Below are 24,356 nucleotides of genomic sequence, written 5' to 3' on the forward strand. Positions count from 1 at the left end.
AATTAGCTTTAAGAAGTGATTAAAGAGAAATTCAAGAATACATTTTTTTTTGACAAATCAATCTTGGTACGATGGACTTATAAAATTTCTTATTAAAGGAAATTATAAGATAACTTATTTTTGTAGTAGTACAGACTCTTATAGCTTTTCAGGGAAAAACAAAATGTTTCAAACCTCATAACTATCTAACAATTTCTTTGGCACCTGGGTGACAGTTGTGCCATCAAAGACAATAAACATTCCCATTCTTCCTAGGGAGCTGGAATTAATTCTCACTTTATCACTTGCCTTTACTAAATGTTAGTGAATCTCAGTTTAACTTCTTTTTTTTTTTTTTTTTTTTTTTGAGACGGAGTTTCACTGTTGTCACCCAGGCTGGAGTGCAATGGCACGATCCTGGCTCACTGCAACCTCCGTCTCCTGTGTTCAAGCGATTCTCATGCCTCAGCCTCTCGAGTAGCTGGGATTACAGGCGCCCGTCACCATGCCCAGCTAATTTTTGTATTTTTAGTAGAGACAGGGTTTCATCATATTGGCCAGGCTGGTCTCGAACTCCTGACCTCAGGTGATCCATCTGCTTTGGCCTCCCAAAGTGCTGGGATTACAGGCGTGAGCAACTGCTCATTTTTCTCAATAAAAACTGAACACAACTCTAGCTTTCTTCCTCCTCCATCAATTTTTTTTTCACATAACTACTAGGTCAATGATTTGGGGGCAGAGCTCCGTCATATCCATCTTCTGTTTAGTCATCTACTACACTGCACTCTCAATCTCCTCTCCTACCCAGTACACTCCAGTCCCACGTTTTCATCTCCTATTTTACTCCTCAACCCACCAGAATAAGCTGTTCCCCCACATCAACTCCATAGAACTTCTCTGTCAAATGTTAAGAATGACCTCTCAATTGCCAAATATAGTTGATTCTTTTAAATCTTGATTTCAAGAATTTACTTGCCACACGTAGGTGATGGCCACCATATTGGACAACAAAGATACAGAACATTGCCATCACTGTAGTAAGTTCCATTACACAGTGCTACTCTACAGTTACAGACATTGAAACTTTAGTCAAATCACAAAGATGGGGTAGTAGCAGGGAATCAAATCAGGGACTCAAAAACACTCATGAGTTTTTCTCAGGATGTAGTTATCCATGTGCCTCTTAGTCAAAGTTCATGAACATTAAGTTTAGGATCTTCAGCAAATTCTCTTCTAATTTTCAGTCACCAAAAGAAATTAGGAGGTTGTTCTACTTTCAGCAACATTTCTTTATGGTAGGGCTATAAATCTATGCTATGAAAATGACAAGTCCAATCACTAAGTTATTTTTGACTTTCTTAGCACCCACCAATCACACTGCATAAGGTGTTTAAATAACAATAATCAATAAATAAAGTTGTTTAGTTAATGACTTTCTAAAATGATCAAAGGCCCAAATGCAGTATTTTTAGAATAGCTGTTCTTTGCCTGTCAAGAAATGTCTAATGCAGGGTGTCTTTATTGATCTCTTAAATCATGGAATGGAAAAAGTCACCTAATGTTTTATGCACTAATAGCTGAAAGTGGAAGTTTCTTTGACCATGGGGAGAATATCTTAGGTACTGAACTTCTTCAGCTGTGATAAACTGCTAGGATGCCCAAATAGAATGAAAAGCAGTGTTTTGTATTTAATTATTCATTAGAAGTAAAGCAGCTATTTACCAAAAACATCTCAAAAATATCTGTACTGATGGCTCTGTCTCTCCAAACTCTGCATTTAAAATTTCTCCTAGTTTTTTAAACTTAATACTATATCTTATTCATTTAGTAAGCTTTCCTTCATATTATATATTATAGAAAATGTTAGGAAAACATGTTTAAGGACCACAGGGAACTGGCTTATTCTTAATATGAACTTGAGTTGGATAATGTTATTTATTCTCTTCCTTCATCCAGTCCAAGACTAAAAAAATCAAGAGGATACTGTTGATTGGGGAAACTTGCTTTTGCTCTGTAATTAGCTAAATTAGATTCTTCTCCACAATTTATGTGACCTTAAATATTTAAAATAGAATCACTGTATAATAGAATGACAGCAAGATCTTACAAACTTACACATAGAAAAACATGTACTTTAGTTTGCTTTTAATATTTAGCCTTTTATAACATAAATAGCTTGGTAGCATGAAACTGTACATAATTTTCTTGGAATAACAACGCTACCTCTGCTTCTATAAAAGCTTTGAGTCAATTTGATACCAATTTACAAGTAAACCCAATGCATGTTATCTCTGCATGATTACGATAATGGTTATTGTGATAAATACCAGATTTATTATTCCTCTATCAGTGTTGGAACAAAGCTTTATTTAGCTTGTCATACAGAAACATGGGTGACTATAACTGATCAGATAATGGATGATGTGCTTCTTCCAACTTTAACTTCCTCTCTCACACTAATGAAATGGCAGTGGAAGAAAATTTTATAGTACACTAAAAAATCCCTCTACCCTAATCCTCCATTTAAACATATTCTGTCTACTGCAATAAAATTTCTTGCATACAACTTAAGTAAATTTTCATGTTTTTAGCTTATGAAGAAAGCTTTCTGGATTCTTCAGACTATGTGGATCACCGATTCAAAAAATATTACATCACTGATCAATAAGACAGCATCTTATATGTGCAAGCTGTGCATTTTAATAAATTATATCTTAAGGTTAAGATATAATTTAGCATTATATATTTAACAGCTACCATGATTACAATGAATTTTCTGTCGCCGATTTTTTCCTCTGTATTTTTGAAACCCAATTCCCCTTTGAAACATCTGTTGTCAAGCTACAGAGAAAGAGAAGGAATTTAAGTAACCAGGTATTTATTCGTTAAAGTATCGAGCAGGATTTGGTGATATCATAAATTATAATTGTAATTCACTTGAGATGTGTTCATACAGGTTTTAGAATTATGTGTATTTGTAAAAGACTGCAAAATAATTTATACAGTAATTTGTACTGCCTTTGGTCAAAAATTTTATAGCTATGAGAGAAGGAGCCTAGTCTTCATTTTTAAGGATGCTAACTCAGAGCTCCTTCAAGTAAGAAGAAAAAAGTTGATGTGAACAAAACTTTTTTGTATGCTCTTACTTCTCTCCAGATGCATATATCTGTATAAATATAAAGCTGATGAATACCTACTGTCTTCCTTCAACTTTCACACTGATAGCAGTTGGTGTTCATTAGTGTAAAGTAAATAGCACACTTACTGTGTCAGGCGCTGTTCTAAATACCTTCCATATATTACTTTATTTAATTCTCACAATAACTTTCTATGAGGTAGGTAGCTTGTTCCCGTAGCTGATAGGAGACTTTCTCAAGACTTACCCTATACTACCTCTAGCAGGAATCATGTAGGAGATAAAAGGTTGAGTTAAAAAAACATGGTTAGATCCACACCATTTACATTTTTACTTAAGAGTCATCTGAAATTCACATTTGAAAGTGAGTGTTCCAATGCATTTTATGTTTGATTTCACAGTACCGAAGCAACAATGAACCCTCTCTATGGAAGAGAACTTGGAGAGCTGTCTGGCCTATTCTTCCCTGCTCTGCTCAGTCCTTTCTGTTCACTGAATCCTGGAATCAGGCTTGGCAGGGACCTGGGGGGTTTCTAGTTTCTAGTCTAAACATTCCCTACCTACCCACAAAGCTTTAACTTCTCTTTTGAAGCGTGGTGTCTCACTGGGTTGACACCATCCCCAGAGAGGTAGGGAGGATATTAAACGCTTTAAATGGTCTTTCCCAGCAGCTGAGTCTGAGCAGGGGGTGCGGCTGGGGTTGGGGTGGCACCTCTGTCCTACTCTTTCAGCTCCCACTGTGGTGCAGACCAAGTGTTGCAGGAGAGCTATCAGAAGAAGAACGTGCCAGAAGCAGAGACGAAAGGAAAACAGTTAGCAGCTGTCCTGTGTCCTTTTGTAATCACAAGCTGTGAAGCTGAAAAAAAAAAAAAAAAAAAAACTTCCTTGGGTAGGCTGTACATAATCTTGGCAGATATCTGAATGTTGTTCTTCTGTCTAATAAGCTGAACATTTCCTAGTGCCTCACAAGAGAAAAGTGAGACGGGGTTAGGTGAGTTTGGACACCTTGCTCCGAGCAGGCAGGGAACATGGCGCCCTTGTACGTTCATCAAGCTCTTGCAAATGCCCTGTCACTGTAGATGCTGATGCAGAGCTCCAAAAGGAAGGGCTCCTCTGCAGGAGAAGCAAAAAGAATTTGCTCCTGGGTATTTCCAGCACAGCCACATATAATGACGCAGAAAGAAATACCTAAAAAGATTACCAGCCATTAAGCATTCACTGTGTAGCAGGTACTTCACCCACCTTATTTAAAACCTTACAGCACTCTTGTAACATAGGTGGTATTATTTTCATCTTATAGAGGAGGAAACTGAGTCTCAGAGATGTGACATTATTGAGTCAAGTTCGCAAGATAAGTATAGGATGGATCTGGGATCTGTGTTTTACTTGGTCAGACTCTGATGCTGATACTTCCTTCACTACATAAAAAAAAACCAAATGTTTAGTAGGGGACATTTTCTGGATGGAGATTCTGGTCCATAGATATGTAACGTTGCCAGTAAGTTACTCCCATGACCCTATTTTCACACACACAGGCTTACATCTATATTGACAGACCATAGGGAGTGACTGCCAGAGTTTCTCCAACACACTGAATTTCACATAAATTATTTATCTTCTGAAAGGTCAACTGGTTAGTTCTCCTTCTAAACTACCTTAGTGCATTCCAGAACCAAACATGTTAATCAAAGTGGCCCAGGGTGTTTGTGGCTAAAGCACTAACTAACTTGCCATGTTTCCTGCTGCGAGGCAGGAGGTATCAGCATGGCATTAGGTTGTTGTGACAGATTCAGCTGTTCTGCAGTGCCTTGTCAAACGACCTGACTGGTCAACTGGGAAAATGAAATTCTCAGGGCCAACATCGTGTTTGGGTGTTTTTCTTTTAGGTCTGTATCAAAGCCAGATTTAAGAGGGAGGGTGTCTACAAATGAACGAAAGCAGAGGATGTCTGGGGACAAGTTAAGGACATTTGTGTCCCACACTGCATGTATTCTGAATCCAGAGAAAAGAGAGTGAGTTGCAGTCTCCTGAGAAGGCTATCCAGGCTAAGGAGCCTGTGATGGTGAAGGTGGATAATTTAGCCCTCTGGGAAGTGCAGACCTGTCAAAAAGGAGACTTATTAATTCATCAAAGATATGGTTGTCTTCAAAGAACAGACATCCCCAGATTTAAGGATGATGGGGTCTCTTGACACTGAGAACTACGTTCAGAAATAGCCAAACAAGAGGAAAGGAGCAAAGAGGAAGAGAAAGGGAGGGAGGAAATGAGAGGAAGTGTTTATCCTTAAGGGTGAAGGTAGTGGTGAAGGGAGTAGAATTTCCTGATAAAATACAGAAATTCAAATTTAAGTGGCATCATGTATTTCTATTCACTTAATCTGGCAGCCTTAGACAGGAGGTCACTGAAATCTGGAAATGAGCTGGCAGAGTCCAGTCCAGAGCTTCCACTGAGGCAGGCATTGTCATTCATTCATGCAGTCAGCATTTGTTTGTTCAATAAATATTTTTTGAGCATTTATTATGTGCCAGGCACTGGGCTGTGGTTGTGAGATACAATGAGATCAGGACAGACAAGGTCGCTCTACCTTTAGAATTTACAGTCTAGTGGGGAAAAAGGGAAACAATGGAATAAAAAAAAGATAAATAATTATTTAGCAAAGTTTTACTATCTACCAAGTATTTACTGTATTAGTAGGGACTATTAAGCACTTTGTCTTGTTTGTTGTTCATGATAAATTCTGATGTTAGTATATACAATTATTATCCTTATTTACAGATAAAAGACTAAGAATTGAAGGCACAGAAAAGCTGATAATTAGTCCAAGGTCACACAGGTAGTAAAACTGACATAAAGGGAATCAATGGAGTTCTAAAATAAAAAAAATAAATAAATAACAAGGGAGATCTATGTTAGAAAGACTAGTGAGGAAAGTCTCTCTGAGAAAGTGACATGTAATTAAGACCTGAGGGGATTAGAAGGAGCAGCCTGACTGTGAGAAGAGCTGTTACAAGGACATTCCAGGCAGAAATAACAGCAGGTGCAAAGGCACTGAGGTGAGGAAAAAGGTGAGGCATGTTTTAGGAACAAACAGAAGCCTACTAAGAATTAAATTTAGTGACTGAGGGGGACGAAGACCTGGGAGAGAAACGCAGGAAATAAGACAATACAGAGACTTGCAGACTCTGATAAGGACTTTGATTGTATTCCAAGTGCAATGGGAAACACTGAAGGGAATATACTAATTCGCATCTTCAAATATACTCTGGATTCGGTGTGGAAAGTGGATGGAGAAATTGGGAGGTATGGAAGTTGAGCTCAACAGTCAAAACTGAAATAACAGCCTAGAAACATAAATAATCTAAAGGAAATGTGATGAAATATGACCTTTTGGGGGACTATGGGAATGGGTCTCACTGGGGGGTCAAGTCTCCAAGCCAAATGCATCTTTTATTTGAATCAAAGAGAAAAGCCATATGACAAAGATGAAAATCAGAATAGTCTCTGATAAAGGTTCTATGTGGATACAACTATGAATAAAGACTTAGCAGTGCCTGTGAAAATGAAAATGTTCAGACTCCATGGACCCAGCAATTCTGTTTCTTGGTCGTGGCAGACATTGCTGGGAGGCCGAGTCCTTTCCCTCTCACTACCTCCCACTGCAGAGGCTGGATAAGCTAAAGTTCTCAGCTTCCCTTTAAAGCAATGGTTGAACATGTGACAGAAGTTGTCATTGGGGAACTTCTGGAAAAGCTTTTGCTTTCCTAATGAAAAGGGAAAAATGCACCTGCTACCCTTCTGTGCCCATAAGAAAGGACTCTCCTCAGGATGAGTGGCTAAACTGTTCAGAGAAGGTGACAGCGATGGGCCCACAGTCCTTGGACCTCCAATGATAGATATCTCCACTGGATACTTGGAGGCAGGCAAGGATAGCCATGGAAGGGTTAGTTCTGCATCAAAAACGTTATTTAAAGCTCTCTCCATCTTTTGCATCTAAGTTGCTCTGACTAGTGTTTATCTGTCAGTGAAAATAATGATGGGGATGTGTACCGTGGCATGTAATTAATAGAGGTTATAATGGAGGCAACAGGATATTTACTATTTATTTTAGGCAGACAGGTACTGATAACATAAAGAATAGCAGAGAATGGATACTAGGAAGAATGAAAGTTATCAGATCCAAGTTGGGGTGTGTGTGTGTGTGTGTGTCAATTATAGCATTGCCTCTTCTCATTTTGACTTAACATTGTTAATTTCTCATAAAAAGATTACTTGAAGGAATTTCTTTACTCTGGATTTTGGTTTCTATTAAAAACTAAAACAGATGCAAAATTACCAAAGTGCTCATGGGACTAACAGGTTCTAAATCTGGGAGTGGGTTTCAGCTTATAATTGAAGATGACAGGTATCCAGAGATTGTATAGAGTTATGGTTCTAAAGGAAGTACAGTTTTACATAAACCTGGTATTCTACAGGAAAAAATGTTACTCTTGAAATCCAAACACATTATAATCATAACAACAGGGCAGAAACAATAAGAACATTTAGGGGTATGTTAGGTTGGCTTTAGTGTGTAGCTCTTCCGTGAACTCCTGAGATGTCAAAGTTTTTGTTCAGGTCCTTTGTAATCTGGAATGCCTTTGGTGGGCAGTGAATGGCGATTATTGAAAGAGTTGACTGATAGGATATTCCTGACTTTTCCCCACGTTTATTTTTAGTTTTGGTTTTGGTCTTGAAGACATTTTTCTTAAGATGTCTTCAGGAAAAAAAATATTTTTTCCACATCGAAACTTTGTTTTGGCTTTTTCAAGTTTAAAATTCGGTGATGGGAAAACTTGCTCGCATCACAACGATGGGATTAAGTGTGAGGAGATGATCGCTGTGGGCAGAGAGGCAGGAGGCTAACCCCATGGAGGGCTAAACTAAAAGCTGAGCAAGAGCTCCACTAAGAAGAGCTCTTTGAACTGTTCTGGGACTGGCTAGGGCCACTAATTGTCCTTGGGTTGAATATGAAGGGAAAATTTGTATCAGGCACACAAATATCCTTGTCCTTTGTATAGCATCTATATCATGAAGGATATTATCATTTTTTAACTCCATTTTCTTCACTGAATAATATTACTCAACCTGAAAGAAATACAGGGAAAAGAAAAGGAGGGACATCCATTCTCACAGTGAATGTAATCAAATGTCGTCCTGTCTAGTTTTTCAAGTTAAAGGTTCTGAGTTTTGTTTCCAGAATATTCAACTGGTACTAAAAGCATCATGAAGTCCCTCATATTTAATTAAATGGTGCATTCTTAAAAGGGGGCACACTCTACCTAGGTTAAAGAGGTGATAAACAGCTATAGAATTTCATGTTTCTTTCTACTTGGTATTATATGTCTTGTTTCCTTTACTGGACAGCAAACTTCTTGGGAGAAAGGATCATGCCTGAAGCATCTTTGCGTCTCCCCTAACATCTGTTCGCTAAGTGTTGAATAAAATAAAAGCTTGAAAGAATGAATCTGTAAGTAAAAACATAAGTTTTTTAGATTTATTAAAAAACATTTACTCTAAAGATCACTAAGTAAGTTTATAGGAAAAGCACTGAAAAGTTTGAGCTGGAAATTCTAATATGCAGGATGCCTGATGTGTTTTTCCCCCCTAATTGAAAGAAAGATAAAGATGGAATTGCTGGTACACCATAACACCAAAATGTTCTTAATTTTTTTTTCAGTTTTGCAGATTCTCATGATTTGATTTTCATCCAGGACTGTCAGTTGAGACATCTGATAATCTAAAAGCATTCAGAGAATTAGGATCCCATATGGCTCAAAAATATTTCCTATCCGGCAGGAAAAAGAGAACATACCGTGAAAATAATACTGGTATATCCTTCAATTTACGTGTACAAGGAGCACAAATAAGTTTAAATCATTATTCAAAGTAAAATAATTATAATGATCATAAGGATTGATTATAACAACCAAAATAAGAATAAACAGTTCTTCATAATCATGCGACATTATAAAAAATCAGAAGTATACATCAAATCAACGATAGTAATAGAGATGTGTTTGTCTAACAGAAGCAACAGTCATTAGAAATGAGCATGGGATTAGGAGTCCTGGCTTATCACTAATTAACTGTATAAATCTGAAAAGGTAATTTAACTCCCTTAGGTCTTAATTTTCTCAACTGAGCCATGAAAGGGCTAGATCAGATGTTCCCTTCTAACACAACATCTGTTCTGGAGGTTCTAACAAGGAGTACATGTACTCATACCCTCCTATTGCCTGAAGAATAATGAATTCTTCTTGCCTTGGGGGAAATGTCATTTTCTTCGCATAAGTGTTCAGTATTGAGAGGTGCACTTACATAATGGTGAGGGGGCAAGGAGACCTGGGCTTAGTCAGCTAATTTCACCAACAAAATTATTACTGTTACTACTAATAACAACAATGGCTATTCATTGAGAGTTAACTGCAGGCCAGACACTGTGCTTTAATTCTCTGAGCAACTCTATAAAACAGATATCACTATTATCATCCCCATTTCACAGATGAGAAAATGGAAGCATAAAGATTACTAGGAACTCGGCTGAGATCACACAGTAAGTGGCAGAGCTGCTGTGGAAATGAAGATGGGTGTTGGAATCAGATTCCCCTCACCCCACTGGCTTCCCATAGCTTTGACAAGTGTCTTCTGCATGGAATTGCCTCAGAGATCTGATGGATGGAGTCTTTCTCTGCCAGCCCAGTCGTCTCCATGAACCTCCTTTCCTACAATTTCTACCCAGGGATTGAGGATTATTAATAAAAAGAAAAGGAATTGAGTGCTCCTGGGTTCACCTTACAGCTCTGCACTTTAATAGCAGTGTGAATCAGGATCAGCAATCTTCTTTCTTTGTCTGTACAATGGGGATAACACTAATACTTATCTTTTAAGGATATGGTGACATAATGTTTATGAAGTTGCTTTATAAACTCTAAAGTAAAATTGCTAAAAATAAAGCATGCCTGCTAGGAACTACTTTTTTTTTTTTTTTTTTTTTAGAACATAGCACTGTAAATCTTCTAGTTTCATGTTTTTGCTGGAAATAGTCTATTCTGGAAGAGGCAGCATGTGTGATGGCGGAAAAATTCAGGGTTTTTTTTTTTTTCCGCCTAGCTCTGCCATTTACTTAATTTTGTGGCCTCGGGAAAGTCACTTGATCTGGCATCCCACAGGGTCCCACACTCTACGAGCCCTGCATTTGGGGTTTAATGTTCTGTGGTTGCTGTTTTGAAGTTCTTCCTAATTTTTTTCTTTGAGTTTGTGTGTTATAAGTGAAGTCCGAAGGGACAACGGAGCATGCGCCGGGCTTGGCACCTTAGATCATGGGAGGTCTTGCTTCCTGCTGCATCTTCAGGATGGGTTCTGCCAGAGACCATCTTCATTGGTCTCTCTATCTTTAGTCCTGCCCAACCTCCCTTTCTCTGTTGAGTCCTAACATTGCTGCCATCCTTCACTCCTAGCAGGAGTCTGGGTGCTGGCAGAGGGAGGGCTGGGGTGGGTCACTCAAACCCATGGCACCTTGGGGCCGAGCATGGCATCGCCCATCCCCGCCCTAACAGGTAGCACCATACCAAATCAAATGGGTGACCAGCCAGAAGCTATCCCAATCCAGATATCAAGCATGTCCTGATGAAGAGGTTTAAAAATCCTTGGAGAGGGGGTCCCCTGTCTGCTATGGATGGAGGTAACGGGGCATTGGATAAAAGAGATGCCTGGTTAGATTTTCCGGGACCCTGCTTTATCCAGGACACTGTGGTAGTCAGGAGAGTGGTGGAGGCCTGGCAGTGGGGCACCTGTGCCCTGCACAGGAGGCACGGTCCAGGGTACCTGCATGGGGCTGCACTCTCACAAGTGTCTTGTGCCTTGGAATGCTCCTTTGGCTGGCTCCATGCCTGGAGCATTCTCCCTCCTTCTAACCGTCCTGGGTTTGGCCTGTATTTGTCTTTTTTGACCAGCTCAAGGCATCCTTTGGATAAAAACACAAAATATAAACCGGGGAATTTGGTATTCCTTCATAGGAGTTAAATGCTTTAATATTTTCATCTAAAAGTAGCATTGCACAATATAAAAATGAATGACAAAATTCATGCTAATAACATAAAATTTTAATGTGTCTTTACACAGAACATTAAATAGTAAATAAAAAACACCATGACAAGTCTAAAGGGAGACCACAAAAGGAAGGAAAAAGGTTTGTATGTATTTGTAATGGCACTTTTTCCCCTGCCTTTTGAATAGGGGGCCCCACATTTCCATTTTGGACTGAGCTCCACACATTATGTAGCTGGCTGTGCTCCCAGGATATAAGGTTTGCATAATCACCTGGTCCTTGCTTCACTTCACAGGTATATTTGCAGCAGGTCTGCTTGCAGTTGGTAAGCTCAGTTAAGCAACATAGTTGGACTGACTCAAGAATAGCTTACCATCCAGTGATCTGTGGGTTTATCTTTACCTTTCCAAGTGGGTAGAAAAGGAGTAATGGGAGCCATTCCCTTGGAAACTACTGAGGTCATTTAACCTCAGTAGTTTACTGAGGATGATGCTTCGCTAGATGTTAATTAGAGATCATTTCCATTTTTAGTTTTAGTTCTAGAGGTTGCCTTAAAAATTATGAGGGCAACAGGAAACCCTGAACTTGACTAGACTTCCGGGCCTTCTTTATTCATTCACTGATTCATTCACCCATTCAATCGTTCCCTCCTTCACTCACACTGTCATTTCACAACATTTACCGAAGTGCTACCATGCTGCCCACACTTTAAGTATTGAGAATTCAAAAGTGATTGAGGCAGTCTCTCTCCTAAAGAAGCTCAAAGTCACTGGGGGAGGGGTAAGGTGGAGGTGGGATCAGAAGGCACATAAAGAGATTATTTTTATTATTATTTTGAGACAGAATCTTGCTATGTCACACAGGCTGGAGTGCAGTGGCATGATCTTGGCTCACTGCAACCTCCACCTTTCAGGTTCCAGTGATTCTCCTGCCTCAGCCTCCCGAATAGCTGGGATTACAGGCACATGCCACCACGCCCAGCTAAGTTTTGTATTTTTAGTAAAGATTGGGTATCGCCATGTTGGCCAGGCTGGTCTCAAACTCCTGACCTCAAATGATCCACCCGCCTCAGCCTCCTAAAGTGCTGGGATTACAGGCATCAGCCACAGTGCCTGGTCAAAGAGACTATTTTTTTGATGCAGCACGTACAATGATTATGGCTATACAGAGAAAAGATTCCTGCAGTACACAGCTTTGGATCAGGAAAGACATTTTGGGAAGGGGAACATCTCTGCTACCTGCTAAGTGATGAGGAAAAGTTAACTAGAATACAGACAATGGTTGAAGCAAGAGGGAGAAGGCACTGCATAGATCGGTTGCAACACGAACAGGGCAATGAGAAAAGAAACGGTATAGTGAGAGTGAAAACCAGCAAGCAGTTTACAGTTAACCAGGTGGAAGAAACAGTGAGGGAGAGACCAGGTAGTGAGCCTTATAAGCGACGATGTGAAGTGGGCTTCATCCTGTGGTTCTGGGCAGTTGGCAAGTTGTTTTATTCCTGGAAGGGAGATGGCTGGATTTACAATGTAGAGAGCAAACTCCAGTGGCTATCTGAAGTGTGGAATTGAAGGGCTAAAACTGGAGGTTGGAAGCCCATTTAAACAGCTCTTGCAGCCATAATACAAGAGACAATGAAGATCTGGACTAGGACAGCAGCAGCAGGAGTGGTGATGATTAAAGAAATACTACACAGTCAAAACCGACTCAACTTGATTATTGATTAAATATAGGTATTGGTAGAAGACAAGTGTTAAGAATAACTGTCAGCGCTCTTGTTTGGGTAACTGATGGTTAAGGAGTCAGGTGAGAAACAGACTTTCAGAGCAGGTAGAGGGTTTGGAGGTACAGTGTTTTGTTTTTGTTTTTGAGACAGAGTCTCACTCTATTACCCAGGCTGGAGTGCAATGGCATGATCTCGGCTCACTGCAACCTCCACCTCCCGGGTTCAAGCAATTCTTGTGCCTCAGCCTACTGAATAGCTGAGATTACAGATGACAGCCACCATGCCCAGCTAATTTTTGTATTTTTAGTAAAGACAGGGTTTCACCATGTTGTCCAGGCTGCTCTTGAACTCCTGATCTCAGGTGATCCACCCACCTCGGCCTCCTAAGGTGCTGGGATTACAGGCGTGAGCCCCTGCGCTCAGCCTTGAGGTGCAGTGTTCTGTTTGGGACATGCTTAGGGGTCTATGGATCTGGAAGGAGGGGATGTTAGCAGAAAGTGAGAGGAGGCTGAAGTTTGGGGAGAGGTTCAGGCTAATGTAGATTTGGGGATGATCAGGGCTGAGGTGGTAGCTGTATGAAATGGATAAATGCAGCACTGAGAAGAATGGGGAAATGCCATGAGAGAAAGAAGGAAAAGATGAAAAGTAATGAGGAAAAGAGGGAGAGTGTGTTGTCTCAGATGCCAAGAGGGTAACGAGTTTCATGAATAAGGATATGAACCAACTGTTAAATATGGCAGAGAAGTCTTAATGGAAGTAGAAAAGGCCCTTTGGTTTGGTAAAATACAGCAGCTCATGAGGACCCCAGGAGGAGTCTTTCTGAGAGACTTTCCATTGTGGGTACAAAAGCCAGATTAGAGGATTGTGAGACAAAAGGGGTGGAGACAATGAATGTAGACGACTGTTTTGAGAAATCTGAATGAGTAAGGGAGGAGAAAATGTGCAGCACAGCTGGAGAAGGAACAAGATCACAGGAAGTTGCTTTATTTTCTTCTTCTTTTTTTTTTTTTCCACTCATAAGAATAGGAGGTGACTGGGCGCACTGGGTCATGCCCGTAATCCCAGCTTTTTGGGAGGCTAAGGCAGGCAGATTGCTTGAGCCCATGAGTTCAAGAACAGCCTAGGCAACATAGGAAAACCCCATCTCTACAAAAAATAAAAAAGTTAGCTGGGCATGGTGGCATGCACCTGTAGTCCTGGCTACTCCAGGGGCTGATGTGGGAACATCATTTGATCCTGGGAGGCAGAGGTTGCAGTGAGCTGTGATCATACCACTGCACTCCAGGTTGGGTGACAGAGCAAGATCCTGTCTCAAAAAATTAAAAAAATAAAAAGAATAGGAGATTCTTAGCTGGGCATGGTGGTTCACACTGTAGTCGTGGCCACTCGGGAGGCTGAGATGGGAGGGAAAATTTTTTGAGGTCAGGAGGTTGAAGCTGCAGTGAGCTATGATCACGTCACTGCTCCCCAACCTGGGCGACTGATAGATATGTGTTTTGAAAAGATAACGCTCAGAGCAGGTTGAAACCCTGTCTCTTTGCTATTGTGAATAGTGCCGCAACAAACATACGTGTGCATGTGTCTTTATAGCAGCATGATTTATAGTCCTTTGGGTATATACCCAGTAATGGGATGGCTGGGTCAAATGGTATTTGTAGTTCTAGATCCCTGAGGAATTGCCACACTGACTTCCACAATGGTTGAAAGAAAATGTGGCACATATACACCATGGAATACTATGCAGCCATAAAAAAGGATGAGTTCACGTCCTTGGTAGGGACATGGATGAAACTGGAAAACATCATTCTCAGTAAACTATCACAAGGACAAAAAACCAAATACCGCATGTTCTCACTCATAGGTGGGAATTGAACAATGAGAACTCATGGACGCAGGAAGGGGAACATCACACTCCGGGGACTGTTGCGGGTTGTGGGGAGCGGGGAGGGACAGCATTAGGAGATATACCTAATGCTAAATGACGAGTTAATGGGTGCAGCAAACCAACACGGCACATGGATACATATGTAACAAACCTGCACATTGTGCACATGTACTCTAAAACCTAAAGTATAATAATAAAAATAAATAAATAAAAAAGAAACCCTGTCTCTTAAAACAATAATTGAAAAAAAAAAAGGAGACACTTAAGGGAGTTTGCAGGCAGCAGGTAAAACACTAGTGGAGAGGTAAGTTGGATCCACAGGAGAGGGAAAGGAAAACTGCTGGAGGTAGGAGGGGTAGGCCTTGAGTGAGATAAAGGGCCTGGAGGAGGGAAGCAAGGATGGGTGAGATGTAGAATCCTTACTCCTGAAGCCCTTCACTGCTGATACTTCTGCTATCCTTGGCATGTGACAGTTTCTCAAGCTGAGGTCAATGCCACTGTGTCAATTGCGTAGTAATTCTCTTTCTTGGGGATTCTTATAAAAACTCCCTCATAACAATTCCCCAAGTCTCTAGTCTTACCTTGACACCCCTCAGTCTTACACAATTCCTTGCTATTTTGACTAGTTTGAGGTTACCCATCATGAACTCCTTTGACATCTCTCCTATCTTGATTTATGTACTCTTCTTGATCTCATTTTTTCCTGCAATATTAAAAATTCTACTGATCTTTCAAGGTCCAACTCAATTGATATCCCTTATCTATGTCTCGCTTTCATACATATACATTTTTAAATTACTTGATGTCTTTTATGTTATCTTATAAGCTACTTTAAATACTTTTTAGAACAAGGAAGGGATTCAACCAACCTATCAATCGTCATGATACCTTTTCTTATCTCATCTTCTTTTCATCTTCTTCATCTTTTTGACTTATTTTTATATCATTCCTCTACGAAACTATTAAACCCCTTAAGCGCAAGTAAATGTTTTTTGCACCTGCTCTAGTATGACAATGCATTATACATAATACCTACTTACTACAATTAATAAACTGTAAGCTCCTGGAGGACAAGAATTTAGGAGCTAGCTAGCTAGCTAGAGATGGATACATATGCAGAGATAATATTTACATACTCTCAAGTATACCAATTTAATCTAATACTATATACTTGCCAGCAATTAAGGATATATAAAGATAAATAAATCAAAACACAGTCTCTGTCTTCCAAGGGTGCCAATCCAGTGTGGCAATCAGAGAATGAGAGGGCTTGAATGACACACTGATAAAATTGGTCTGTATTCTGCTAGGTTTCTTGCAGAACTTAGGGCAGAGGATATTAATAGATATGTGTCTTGAAAAGATAACACTCAGAGCAGGATGAAGGATGAATTTGAAAAGAATGAGATTGGGGGTAGGCAGATCTATGAGGAGGCTTTTGCAATAGTGCAGATGACAGATAATAAAGATCAAGTGAGGGCAAGTTGGTTGCAGATGAGATATTGAGTGTACATGCATGTATGTGTATGTTGGGGGAGTGAGGTTGTGGTGTGCAAGAATAAGTGTCCAGGAGCTATTTGCTAATCTTACTTTTTAAAAGACATTAAATGGTAAACAGTAGTAATAACTATAGCTTATTACATATTGTGTAACACATTTCTCTAGATTGGCCTTAGGCAATATTGAGATCTGTTCCATTTCACCACTTAGGATCCTCTATGCCCGATTTTGGCACTTTATTCTATATGATCAGCTATTTGTTCTTCTCTTATTATTTCAGGTCTCAAATTTTGATCATCCTATGAGCCCATATATCCTTCAGAGCAAGACAATGTGAATAGGCATCGTTGCACTTGGTAGAGGGTTAGGCAAATAGTGGATGCCAAATACATTCTTGTGGAATTGAATGGTATTACCTGGAGTTCCCTGAAGGTTGTATGTCCTCTTACTCCTTGGCCTTTGGAACGTCCTTCTCTATACCTGGAATTCTTCCTCTCTCTCTTTACCTCCTCTGACTACTGTCTCTTTACCTCACTTTGACCTTCCTAGTCCTGTTTATCACTTCCTCTGAGAGTTGTTGCTTGATGCCCCTGCACTGGGTTAGCAGCTTTTGCTAAGTAGTCCACAGAACCATCTACTTATGTGTTTCTCTGCCAGCTCTATAAAGACAGACTAGACTACCTTGTGATAATTTGTTCAGTATTTTATCCCCAGGTTGAGCACAGCACCTGTCATACAGTAGACGTTCAGTAAATATTTGTTGAATGAACATGGTTTTGTGGGGTTTTATTTGTAAATCTGAACATTTTGAAATTTGAATCTTCAAATAGCTGGACATAAAGTGCTAGATCCATCCAGAGGAAAGAAATAATGGGAGACCATCTAGAAAAGTATTTCGTTCTTTATGCTATTAAATTCAGTAGAAATTAGTTATTATATTTTTTGAGGATTTTTATGCAATTAACACTCTGGAGAACACTAAGACAGACAGTTCAAATTTCACCTTTCTATCCTGCTCCCCCAATAGCATGCAAAATATCTGCTTGGGTACCCGTGTTTTCATGTGTACACACTAGCATCTTCAGCTGATAAGTTCCTGTGGGGCAGGAACAGTAAACATCTCAGAATTAGAAAGCAAAAGTGACAGCAAAAACACGACAACATCAGAAAGCCAGATTCTATGTCAGAAAGTCTTAGGGGGTGTAGCTTTAGTGTTTTGCAGACAACCCAATGTCACAGGCAATACTAATTCCCTTGCTCTGGGGCATTTATTAAAAACAAAATATTGGGGGAGGCTGAGGCAGGCAGATCATGAGGTCAGGAGATCGAGACCATACTGGCTAACACGGTGAAACCCCATCTCTACTAAAAAATACAAAAAATTAGCCAGGCGTTGTGGTGGGTGCCTGTAGTCCCAGCTACTCGGGAGGCTGAGGCAGGAGAATAGCGTGAACCCGGGAGGCAGAGCTTGCAGTGAGCTGAGATCATGCCACTGCACTCCAGCCTGGGCAAAAAAGCGAGACTCTGTCTCAAAAAAACAAAAACAAAAACAAAATTTTACTTCCTACTGCCTGGTACCATATTATGCAGTAGAGACAGAGGGGTTAAGGAAATCAGGCATAGTCCTTGTTCTCATGTAGTTTATAGTTAAGGAGTGAGAGAACTGGTGGTGACCTGATTTTGAAGAGGTTGATTCAGGTCAAGGCCCCATTTTGAAGCTGGTCTCCAACAAGAAGAGTGGTTTCTAGGAATATAGCTCTGCACAAGTAAATACATATCCCTTAGACAGTCTGTGACATGGAGTGAGAAACCCTCCCTGACAGATCCTTTACTAGGGATCTCTGCAAGGGCTCAGATCTCGACTTCAATAGAAATGCTCATTGGTACTATCTGAGGATGATTTTTTCCAAGAGGCACTAGGAGATCAATTACTACTGGCAGCCTAATTTGCAAGATAAGGCAATTTCCCATCATTCTAGTATCTTCACAACCACAGTCTACTTCAGCATCATCAGCCAGCATCATGGCATAGTGGAAAAAAAATTTGGAACAGCTAGAGTCACAGATTAGAAGTTCTTATAGCTGAGATACTGCTATGTGCTTCTTGTTAAAATCCAGAGTTAGGACAAGGGTCAGAGGATTCTTGTCCTTCTACACTTGAGTGGCCTACAGCCATGTATTCTTCTAAATCATGTTTTGAATTTTGTCTTGAAAGATAATGTTTTAAGAGTGCTAAGCCTATATACTCACACAACAGAAATAATATGTGTGATAAAGTTGGGCAAGAAGTGCTTTTAAAGTTGTCAGTTTCTAAAGGTGTCTTTTTTAAAATGGGTACTTAATAGTTATACCTATTTATGGGATATATGTGATATCTTGATACAAGCATACAAAGTGTAATGATCAAATCAGTATCCATCATCTCAAGCATTTATCAGTTCTTTGTGTAAGGAACACTCCGATCCTACTCTTTTCGTCGTTTTTGAATACACAAGAAATTGTTAATTATAGTTGCCTTATTGTGCTTCAAAAAAGTTGTCTTTTAGGTTGTCTTAAAATTTGGTTACTAATTGATAACACTAGCCAGAATCATGATTTATATTCTGTAGAACATTGTTTTTCATTTAGCTTTCAGTTATAATACCTCACAGAATAATAAAGGCTGATAGGTTAAGTGTCTTGGTCCTGACTATCTTGAGAATAATGGTTGGGCAAGAACTATGGTCCAGACGTCTGCTCTAGCTGCAATGTTTCCCCTCCCTACTCCATTACACCACAGTGATGGATGAATGATGGATGCTGCAGCAGATGTAATTATAGTAAAATCAGGATATAAAAACAACTAATATAGTGAAAATATACAAATTAATAATAAATATAAAATACATGCATCTTTAATATTAAGATGTAATATAATTTATAAATTAATATAGCAAATACAGTAATATCTAATGGACAGTGACCCCATCACCCCACTTTTACACCTGCCTCTAAGAGCTGTTTCTTGTTTTTGAAGGGGAGCAGCTACACCCTCACTCTTTGGGTTGCAGTGCCATGTAGAAGTGATGAGAATGGGAAACTGATACACTCCTGCACAGAGAAGCCCATCTGAATGCCAGATGATTAATTAGAAACCTCCACCGTGCTGCCCCAGACTTATAAATGAAGTGCAAATTAAAATGTTAGATAGACATACTCAACAGCCCGTAACATCACAAGGACTGTCTTTGGGGTATCTATTTCTATAAAAAGAAAATCCAGCATTCCTTTTCAGAACATTAGACCAAAGTAGAGGATAATGAAAACAGAAATGCCTTATGCAGTCTTAATAATCTTTATACTCAGAGGATTCAGTGGAAACTAGTAACTAAAAAAGATTAGCTTTGCATCAAGACCAAGCTATCCAGAAATCGCCCGGCCTGGGATGCAGATTCACTCCCTTAAATGAGTTGTAACACAGGCTCACTTGTAGGTTAGCCACAATTTTCTTGCAGTTCAGTTCCTTCCTCTGTCAGGTTGCAATAATGAGATGAATTCCTGCAAGAAGTACTCCCAGAAAGACAAGGGGAGGTCTGAGTAGATAAATAACACAGATATCTAGAGAACAGAAGTGCTAGACGAAGAGAGAAATAAACACAAACAATGATTAAAACAAAGATTTTTTTAAACCATAGCGACATTACACTTATCTCAATCTTTAAAATCCAGGATATCTATATCTTTGTGTATTTCTCACTGAAACTTTCCCTGGGCCTCCCAGGAAGAACATAAAGAATAAAGAATAGGTTCATTTTCTTACAGATTAAGAGATGTGAGGCTCAAAAGACCTTATCCTGGTAACATAGTTACATTACCACAAGAGCAGCATCTTTAATCGCTATGATTCCTACTCCAGTCACTCTTTTCCAGTGAACCATCATAGTAGGTGATGACGCTGAAAGAGGTACAGAAGATGCAGCTTGTGAAGACAAGCCGGATGACAGAAAATGCACTTTGTGCAAACTTCCATGCAGCGATCACAATGCATTTTAGCCAGTGGTTCAGTTCTCTCTCTCTCTCCAACTAGACTATGTACCTTGAGGATGGAAACCATCTGTCCACCTAATGTCCCCAGTAGTCAGCACAGTAACTAACACATAGTAGTCAATTAATATTTGAAGAACGTATAAATGAATGAATGAAAGCATGAATCGATCTGGAAAAGTTGCCATCAGGAATTGGGGCCCTGAAGAAAGAATGGGGTTCATAAATAACATTCAGCAATCATAGTCACTGAATTGGGTACTAATATTAGTGAAAGTAATAGAGACAGTAAAACCAATTATAAATAGATAAGGTAGTGTTTGTTCTGCTTTGTTTCATAAAAGATTGACAATTTTATTTATGAACACAGGATTTGAGCTAAAAAGAGAACAGATAAGAAGGTAGGTGACTAAAGAAATGGTTGCCAAGAAAAAGTATGAAACAGTTTAGAACAGAGAAGAGGATACAGAGACAATTGTAAAGGTGTTTGACAGAAAAAAGGGAAAAGGAGAAAAGAAAAGCTTTCAGTAGGACATTTTATGGGCATAATAGGGTTCTTCTTTAGGGCATTTCAGAAGTTGAGAGAGCAAAGATGAGAACTCAAGAGACATGGAATGGACAAAAGAGAAAGGGAGGTGAGATACATGGTACTGACCACTCATAGGGAATGAGGAAGGGAAGTAAATGGCCTCAAAGTTAAGTCATAGCCATCATCAAGCAGGAAATGCCTCCTGTCATGCAGGTGGAATTAAAGCTTAAATGTGAACTGATGGTCTATCTTCAGCTTCTTTCTCTTCTCACTCTGATACCTGCCCTCAAGGTTGCTCCCTGGCTGGCCAGGGAACTCACACTGAGCCGTAGAATGTTCCCAAGCTCTGGACCTTTCTGTACTGTTATTCAATCATCAGCACTTGCCTAGCTTCTGTCCCATTCTCTCAGGATGCCTGTTTTTATTAAATGACAAAGGAAGTTAATTGGTTCATCAAGTAAAGCAATTCCTATTGTGGGCTTAGCTGGCTCCTAGTTACCTTACCTATTACATATAACAGCAGTGAAATAAACATAAAGGAAGGAATGGGTGGGCTTTCATTACATGCCAGGCCCTGAGCTAGATGCAGTGGAGTATGGCAGAACAGGGCATGGGCTTTGGAGACAGACACACCCAAGACTAATTTCCTAGTTATAAGCTTGAGGAAGTTATCTCCTAGGGTTCTTGGATTTTTCATCTGTAAGATATGAGGAATAATTTCTTCACCCTCAGTTTCCTCCTCTATGAAACAGCGATAATGTTGCCTACTTCGCAGGGTTCAAAATACATGTAAGTGATAATAATGTTATTTACTATTTATTCATTTATCCCCACTTTAAAAAGGAAAAGCTGAGGCACAGAGATGTAAGGTGAGACTAAGGTCACCCAGCTGGGAAATTCTAGAGCTGGCATTTAAATCTAGCATTTGTCTTCATGCACTTACCCAACACACTATGTCATCTTAACCAACACACTAAAGCATCATTAGATGTTTCCATCTACAGCCCCTTACAGTGGGGAAACACTTTGATATTCACCAATCTCATTTAACCCCCACAGCACCTCTGTGCAGTACTAACATCTTGCTTTAAGATGAGGAAAGGAAAGCTCAGAGAAGGTAACTGTGGCCAAAACTCAACACAGGCCCAGAGAAGGGAACACCAGCCAAAACTCAAAGAGCTAATTAGTGACAGAACTTGAAATTAGATGTAGGGTTTATGACCACAAATATAAATGTAAGAAAGAGAGCCAACTCTGGGCGCAGAGTAGATGCCCACATCTTTACTAGTTATCTAGGTGGTATTTCTACATTGCTTTTAAAGTTCTCTGACAGCAAAGCTGAAACCTGGCTAGATGTTGTCAGATAGATGAGAAACTGCAAGTGAAGGTGTGAGTTCAATGAGTGGATTTTAACCCTAACTTCAGGAGTACTGGTCAATTATCCCTTACTGAGTGTTGCTATCAGCCCACGGTAAAATAAATTAGATTTTTAAGAAGGTGCAAAATTGCCACTATAAAATCAGATAAGCCTACTGCAGTTGGGAATAAATTCTATCATAGAAATACATCTTGCCTGATATCAAAGGAAGCCAAGAAACCATGCCAAGAGTTGGATGAAAACTGACATTTTCTGCTGTGGAGACAGAAGTGGTAGCACTGATTGGAGAATTATATTTTGAAGAGTTCTAAAATATTTATCATCATTCTAGGTCATTTATTCATTTACCCTTTTAATGCTCATTTCTTTTGTGCCACTAGGTCGAGCTTAAAAGCAAAGAATGAAAATTCACTGTGTTTTTATATATTAATATGAAGCAGGAAGTTTATTGCTTGGTTTGAAAAATAAAAGTGTTTCTGAGAAATATTAGAACACTAAATGTTCTTTCAGAAACATGTCTTTTGTCATTAATAAGGATGCTGGGTGTATCTGAGCATGTTATGAATTTGTACTTTTTTTTGTTTGATAACTTCCTGTAACTTGAAGTATTTCAAGAAGGGAAAAAGCTGATAAATCTATTAACATTGCCATTGCTTCACTGTATTGATTGCCCCATTATGTTTCTTTCTAGACTTGACTCAGGCATCTCCTTCTCCAGGATGCCTTTTCTGCTCTCCATTCTAATTAAGATGGCCTTCCTCTGTGCTCCAGGAGCATTTACACAAACCACTATCCATCACTGCCCTTATCACACTGCATCTAAGCTACCTGCCCGCACATCTGTGCCCCCTGGAAGGCAATCAGGACAATAACCATGGCTTATATTCCACCTTGTGTCCTCAGCACCTGGCATGGAGCCAGAACTCAGCAAATTTTTACCAAAGAACACTGAATTTTAAAACCTGACTATAGAATGGCAGAACGCTCCTTCTGCCTCCACGAAATTCACTTTCAAGTTGAACAATTATATTAAAAATTCCATTTTCTAATGGCATCAGAGACCTGCAAAGTTAAAGAAAAAGCAAGTCTTATTTCCAGGCCAGAACTTATTTCCCAGGTCCTCACTATTTGGCTTATATAATATTAAAAGGTATTTTTAAGAGTATAATTTCTATTTCTCAGGCTTGAAGGATACTTTTGTTAGTGTCCTCATAGCTTTCTATTTTGGCTTTGCATCCAGAGAAATGAAAGAGGCTTGACTCAGCTGCCGCTTAATACTGCACAAGCCTGAGAGAGAAGACTATTATATAAGCTAATGTGTATTTTAAGGTTTTTTTTTTTTCATAGCCAATACCTAAATGCCACCTTCCAACCTCAAGAAAGTGCTGAACCCCAGTGTGTGGGAAAGCGAGTTCCCCTACATGGCTCTGTATTCCTTATAAGTATAAAAAATAAAAGCAGTTGATTAAGGGTTAGCAATTTTCTTTTCTTTCTTTACACGTACTTGTAATTCATTTAATGCAGGAAGTGGGCTGAGTTTTCTTGTTCTTTCCAATTCAACTGTCAGGGAGCTTTCTTGCCAGCCTGCTATGGTTACCATGGCAACAAGGCGATGGTGGCAGTAATATGATCTCATATGCCTTGTGTCAATAGCATCAGATCATCACGCTTGAGGATAATTTTGACAATAAGCTTCAGATATAGATTCAGGATATATTACCATTTGATTGATTTACCAGAAATACTGAGCAATTATAGCCCTAAACTTCTAATAAAAGTATGTTCACAAAGGTTAGCGTTTTTCCCTAGATATTATATGGCATTGTGAAATTAGTAAATTGCTTTCATATATCTGCTTCAATTCTCATTAGGCAGGACAGATATAATCATCCCCATTTTATAGAAGAGGAAGTAAAGGCCCGTGCAATGTGCTGTGTAAGGTGGTAAAAGCAACTCCACAGTGAAGCTGAAACTTCAACTTGGAGGCTTCTGGCATCAGAATCACGCTTTCCTTATGCTTGTGTTAAGTATTCATGGGTATTATCAAAATGTTCTTAGATGCATAGGTTAGACCCTGGAATGTCTGAATTAAAATAATGTAAATGTATCGATGATAA

At 39.5% G+C, this 24,356-nt stretch overlaps 1 protein-coding gene and 1 long non-coding RNA gene across 14 annotated transcripts in view; one reads left to right on the forward strand and one right to left on the reverse strand.

The window, feature by feature from the left end:
- Window positions 1-24,356, reverse strand: part of ANKS1B (ankyrin repeat and sterile alpha motif domain containing 1B) — a 1,246,961-nt gene that overhangs the window by 353,883 nt on the left and 868,722 nt on the right. The window lies entirely within an intron of this gene.
- On the forward strand, window positions 4,866-17,276 carry LOC116479143 (uncharacterized). Its single transcript, XR_004250949.2, has 5 exons — window positions 4,866-5,127; window positions 8,519-8,621; window positions 8,866-8,982; window positions 11,276-11,342; window positions 16,590-17,276. It is a non-coding gene; the product is annotated as an uncharacterized LOC116479143 (long non-coding RNA).

Source organism: Hylobates moloch, unplaced genomic scaffold, assembly GCF_009828535.3.
Source record: "Hylobates moloch isolate HMO894 unplaced genomic scaffold, HMol_V3 SCAFFOLD_12, whole genome shotgun sequence".
Taxonomy (NCBI): domain Eukaryota; kingdom Metazoa; phylum Chordata; class Mammalia; order Primates; family Hylobatidae; genus Hylobates; species Hylobates moloch.